Below are 6065 nucleotides of genomic sequence, written 5' to 3'. Positions count from 1 at the left end.
CTTGGCAGGGGGTTGGACTCGATGGCCCTTGTGGTCTCTTCCAACTCTAGGATTCTATGATTCAAGTGTGAGGTTCTGCACTTAAGCAGGAATAAACAGGTGCACAAATATAATATGGGGGACACCTGGCTTACTAGCAGTACATGCGAAAAGGGTCTAGGGGTCTTGGTGGACCACAAGCTGAACATGAGTCAACAGTGTGATGCAGCAGCAAAAAAGGCTAATGCTATTCTGGACTGTTATCAACAGAAGTATAGTGTCTGGATCTAGGGAAGTCACTGTTCTGCCCTGGTCACACCCAACCTGGAATACTGTGTCCAATTCTGATCACCACAATTTAAGAAGGAGGGTGACCAAGATGATCAAAGGTCTGGAAACCAAGCCTTATGAGGAATGGTTGAAGGAGCTGGGAATGTTTAGCCTGGAAAAGAGGAGACTGAGAGGAGATATGAGAGCCATCTTCAAATATCTCAAGGGCTGTCCTATGAAAGATGCAGCAAGCTTGTTTTCTCCTGCTCTGGAGGAGAGGACCTGAGAGGGCGCATCAAAACCTGGTTAACTCCACATTCCAGCGAGCCACCAGGGAATCTTCTGAGAGGCCATCAACATGGGATAAGTCATCACCTACAACTCTCTAGAAGCCATTTGGATCCATTAAGTGGCAGGGGCAGACCATTTGAATCGGTCCCACCTCCCTGCGGAGGGGAAGGGTCACAGAGAAGTCCAGTTGTACCAGGAAGTGATCTGACCATGGCACTTCATTTCACTGGAACTTAGTGTCAAATCACCCACATCCGTAGAGGTAAACACCAGCTCTAAGACATGTCCACGGCTATGTGTCAGGCCAAACTTATTCAGGGACAGCCCCATGGAGCCCATGCTTTCTATGAAGTCCCAAGCAGCCCCATTGTAAGGTTGTGTCGTCATGGATGTTAAAATCCCCTAGGACCACCAAACTAGGTGTCTCCAGGAGAACATCTGCCATGACCTGAAGCAGCTCGGGCAGGGAATCCTTGGTGCAGTGGGGAGGTCGGTACACCCAAAGGAATCCTGTACTGCCTCTATTGCCCAGCTTCCAGAACTTGCACTCAGAAAACTGGGTCTCCCCCATAGGACACCTGGTGAAATCTAATGATTTCCTAGAAAAATCTAGGTGCGAGGCTGCTCAGCCAGCCAGCTGGTTGGGCAGAGCCCGCGGGTCCCTGTGGAATAAAGGAAGGAGTCCAGCCACCAACCGGAGCAAATAGCTGTAGACCAAAGTTTATTGCGCAACAGGTTCAAAGAGGAATTTTGAACCCCGTGGATGGGGTGACAAGGACTTTTAAAACTTTCTTATCCCAGCGTACAATTCATTAAGCATCATCACTACATCATTGGTACATCAGAAAAGGGGAGGGTTATACATGATTAACATAGGAGGAATGTGTTGGGGCAACAGACGGATACAGGATATGTATTGGGAAGTACATTCTAAGCACCTACTAAAGGTAAAGGGACCCCTGATCATTAGGTCCAGTCGTGGCTGACTCTGGGGTTGCGGCACTCATCTCGCTTTATTGGCCAAGGGAGCTGGCGTACAGCTTCTGGGTCATGTGGCCAGCATGACTAAGCCGCTTCTGGAGAACCTGAGCAGCGCACGGAAACGCCGCTTACCTTCCCACCAGAGCGGTACCTCTTTATCTACTTGCACTTTGAAGCACCTACTACAAAGGGACAATAGAACTTTGGTTTGCATAGTCTGCCACCTGGGCGAGTCCGGAGGAGTGCCTTTGCCCAGCGATTGACACCTATGAGTACCTTCCTGTGAGTACCTGACCTCCCGCTTGAGGGATTATGGGGGGGACTGAGTGGTTTCCAAGTCCTTGGCCAATGAAGCAAATTGGCGGTGGAATGAAGGAAACTGGCAAAGGAGTTGATTTTATGTGGCTTTTAAAGCTAGGTAACTTCCCTGAGCTGTCAAGTCGAAAGGATACATTTATGCATATTATTTGTAACATTTAACAACTTTAAAGATGTGCCCCCCCCCCGTAATTTCCGTAACACCTTAGACCCCCACCCACATGCCCTGGGTTGCTGTGCATAAGAGAAACCTGGCGGACAAGTAGAGGCAAGAACAGGCCGAATGTGTCCTTCGGCTCTGATCTCCCTCTTGTTAGGTTTTTGGCAAGGTAAATTCACCCAAACACAGACCCTCCCTCCTCTGTTGCTAGGGATATCTTTGAGCCACTTTCCTTCCTGCCCTCATTACATTCCCGTTCGCTGTGGATATCCTCTGCCGGCCAACTGGGGCTCCAGGTTTAACATAATTATTTTTCACTGATGGGTGGGCAAGGAACAAAAGACTCTGAGCACAGGCGAATGATTGAATCTGTCCGGTAAGAATGCAGAAGAGTCCATTAGACACCTGTTTGACTGGCTGTCAGCCAGAACCTCCTCGGAGCTAACCTGGATGATGGAAGCAGCCTGTGGGAAGCCAGGAGATAACCTTGCTTTTGGCTTTTAATCACATTAGAAGCTAATGCCCTGGCCCTGCATGCTTTCCATCTGTTTTACAAGGAGAGAAAATTAAGCAAACATGATGGCGAGGAAAGGATTGTCTGCCCTCCGGAGTCTGACACAGCAAGGTGTGAAGGAGGGGAGTGGGGGGGGGAAGCAGGGTGAATTCTCTGCTCTGTGGAAGGGAAGGACCGACTGCAATGCTGACTCCGCTTACCTGGGTGTTTTCTGCAGTCATTAATCCAGGACAGTTACTGCACCCCCTGATTCCTCACTCGGGGTCACAAGCGTTCGCAGAAGTTTGTGCTGCATGGAAAGGACAGCAGCGTTTGACATTTGTGCCATCCCGATACAGGAGGGAGGTTAATCGGAATCTATGTTGGAAGATTCGGGGCAGAGAAAAGGAAGGGCGTTTTCGTGCAGTGTAGTGTGGTGTTAAGAGCGGTAGTCTTGTAATCTGGTGAACCGGGTTCGCTTCTCCGCTCCTCCACATGCAGCTGCTGGGTGACCTTGGACCAGTCCCACTTCTCTGAAGTCTCTCAGCCCCACTCACCGCACAGAGTGTTTGTTGTGGGGGAGGAAGGGAAAGGAGAATGTTGGCCGCTTTGAGACTCCTGAAGGGGAGTGAAAGGCGGGGTATCAAATCCAAACTCTTCTTCTTCTTCTTCTGTTAATCTGTGGAACTCACTGCCACAAGAAGCAATGATGGCCACCAGCCTGGATGGCTTTAAAAGAGGGTTAGACAGAGTCATGGAGGAGGAGAGGGCAATCGGTGGTGTGATAGGAATCTTAGATATATATTCATAAGTGTACCAACCAAGCACGTACATAGATCAGCACAGGAAGACCGACCTGAAACCGTTTTGATTCCCAAACTGAGCAAATGTTTTCTCTGCTAGGTCAAAGGAAAATGGAAAAGCCTCCCCGTTGTCTTTTCCTTCACAAATCTTGCCTTAAGGGCACATTTAAGATATGAATAGGGTGTGAGGCTGTGACCTGGCTCAGGCTATTTACCATTTCAAAAGACTGTCCAGGCTCCCCAGGCAATCCAATCAAGTGGACATTAAACAGGTACCCTGGTAGACAAGATAAACAACACACTCAGATTTCTGCTGTAGACCGCCTTTTCTGTGATGTAGGTATGATGTATCGGGGTGGTGGTCTTAGGTTACACCCCTTCTGTGATATATGTATGATGAATGGAGGGGTGGTCTGGAGCTCCAGGGCAGGGAATTTAAAATGTCTATATAAGGCCTTGCATGCCATTGTTCTGGGTTCCTCCTTTCCTGCCTGTGAAGGGGGCACCCTGTTGCAACAGATCAATAAGATCAGGCTTACGAGCTGCTTTCCTTCTCAATATTCTCTGTAACAGATAGGTAGCCGTGTTGGTCTGCCATAGTCAAAATAAAAAAAATCCTTCCAGTAGCACCTTAAAGACCAACTAAGTTAGTTCTTGGTATGAGCTTTCGTGTGCATGCACACTTCTTCACATACCATCTCGGGACTATTTAATTGCTCATCGTCTAACATTGTGTATGCCATCAAATGCCAACAGTGTCCTTCAGCTCTCTATATTGGACAAACAGGCCAAACCTTACGCCAAAGAATAAACGGACATAAATCTGACATCAAGAATCACAAAACAGAGAAACCAGTAGGAGAACACTTCAATCTCCCAGGACATTCTATACAAGATCTCAAAGTAGCTGTTTTACTACAAAGGAATTTCAGAAATAGACTGGAAAGAGAAGCTGCTGAATTGCAACTCATTACCAAACTTAAATCCATGGAGAGACCTGGTCTGAACAAAGACATTGGATTCTTATCTCATTATACATGACTAAGCCATTTCTCACCTTCTCACCCCTTGCCTTTTCCTGTAAGACCTATTACAGTCGTTAAGAGTCGTCAACAAGCTCATCTCAGCTATCTGCCAATCTCCCATTCCCACCACCCTTCTGAGTAATACCCCTCCCCACCTTCTCACTATATAGAAGGATTTGGCAACTTCTGTTTCAGTGTATCTGAAGAAGTGTGCATGCACACGAAAGCTCATACCAAGAACTAACTTAGTTGGTCTTTAAGGTGCTACTGGAAGGAATTTTTTTATTTTCAATATTCTCTGGTTGGCCTCTGTTATTTTCTCCTACCAATAGGGAACCTACGTAAGGACTCTATATGGGTTCTTGGATACCCCACAAGGGGAAAAGGGCAGATTTTTTGTTTACAACAGTGGCTACTAGCCAGGATATGTATGCCTCCACTGCCACAGGCTGTAATGCTTTGGGATCCCAGTTTCTGGAAACCACAGGTGGGGAGAGTGCTGGCCTTGTGCTCTGGTCCTCATCACTGGTTTCCCACAGGCATCTGGTGGGCCACTGTGAGAAGAGAATGGTGGTCTAGATGGTCCCACTGGTGGACTGGTCCTGCAGCAGAAGTTGGGAGTGGAGTGCTCCAACCAAAGACCTGCCAGGTCATTTCTGCTGATTCCAAGGATAGAGAAAGAAGACCTTCTGCTTGCTTTCCCCAAGGCCATTTTTCAGGATGGGCGAGGAAGGAGAAACTCTGTCCATCTCAATGTGGGTTTGTTTTTTTTAGCTCAGAGCATATAAACCATCCTTTTTGTGGCTGAGTCCTGATAATGGAATCTGTTGACCAAAACAGCTGGAGGGAATGACAACAGATTGGGGAAAACTCATATGAATCATCAGGCTACCTCTTTTCAAATAACATTCTGGTTATTTTCTCCTCATCTCTCGCCCAACGTGTATGTTTTCCCAGAAGAAAAAAGGGGTGGGCACGTAATTTCTGCCCTTCCACGCTCCCAAATTTCTGAGAATCGTATCTCTCTTTCCCGTAGAACCAGAGCGCCGCCGCCGTGTCGTTTGTTGGGTGTCGTGCTCCAGCTCCTCGTTGCTTCGTTTGTTCAGCTCATTTGCATACAATTTCTCAAAGGTCATCGAGGCATAAATTGAGGAGGTTTGATCTCTCCTCTCCCCACCAAACTGCCCGATTAAATAGGCCGCGATTGCAGGAAACATCTGGCAATGAGCGCCTGGCAGTTAATTCTCCCGGCGCGGAGGCGGAACTCGGGCGACAGCGCGGAGCGGAACGGAAGATTTATCCTGGCACTAAACCTCATATGCGGGAATAAACAGCTTCATTTGCCCCTTTATTCATTCTCCAATTTAGTTCATTGTTTAAAGCGGGGCAGAGCGCGGTAGCTGGAAGCAGACAGGCTGCCGTTCTCACTTGCAAAAAAAAGCAGTAAAAAGACTGAGCCCACCCCACCGGTTTCATAATTGGGTGGGTTTCTCCACCCCGTATAGTAAAAGCTCTGGTTTTCCCAGTAGTGATGTATGGAAGTGAGAGCTGGACCATAAAGAAGGCTGATCGCCGAAGAATTGATGCTTTTTTAATTCTGGTGCTGGAGGAGACTCTTGAGAGTCCCATGGACTGCAAGAAGATCCAACCTCTCCATTCTTCAGGAAATCAGCCCTGAGTGCTCACTGGAAGGACAGATCCTGAAGCTGAGGCTCCAAGACTTTGGCCACCTCGTGAGAAGAGAA

This window comes from Podarcis bocagei, assembly GCF_964188305.1.
Source record: "Podarcis bocagei genome assembly, chromosome: 3".
In the NCBI taxonomy this organism is placed as follows: domain Eukaryota; kingdom Metazoa; phylum Chordata; class Lepidosauria; order Squamata; family Lacertidae; genus Podarcis; species Podarcis bocagei.
The sequence above is the reverse complement of the archived record's forward strand: the minus strand, read 5'-3'. Positions refer to the sequence as shown.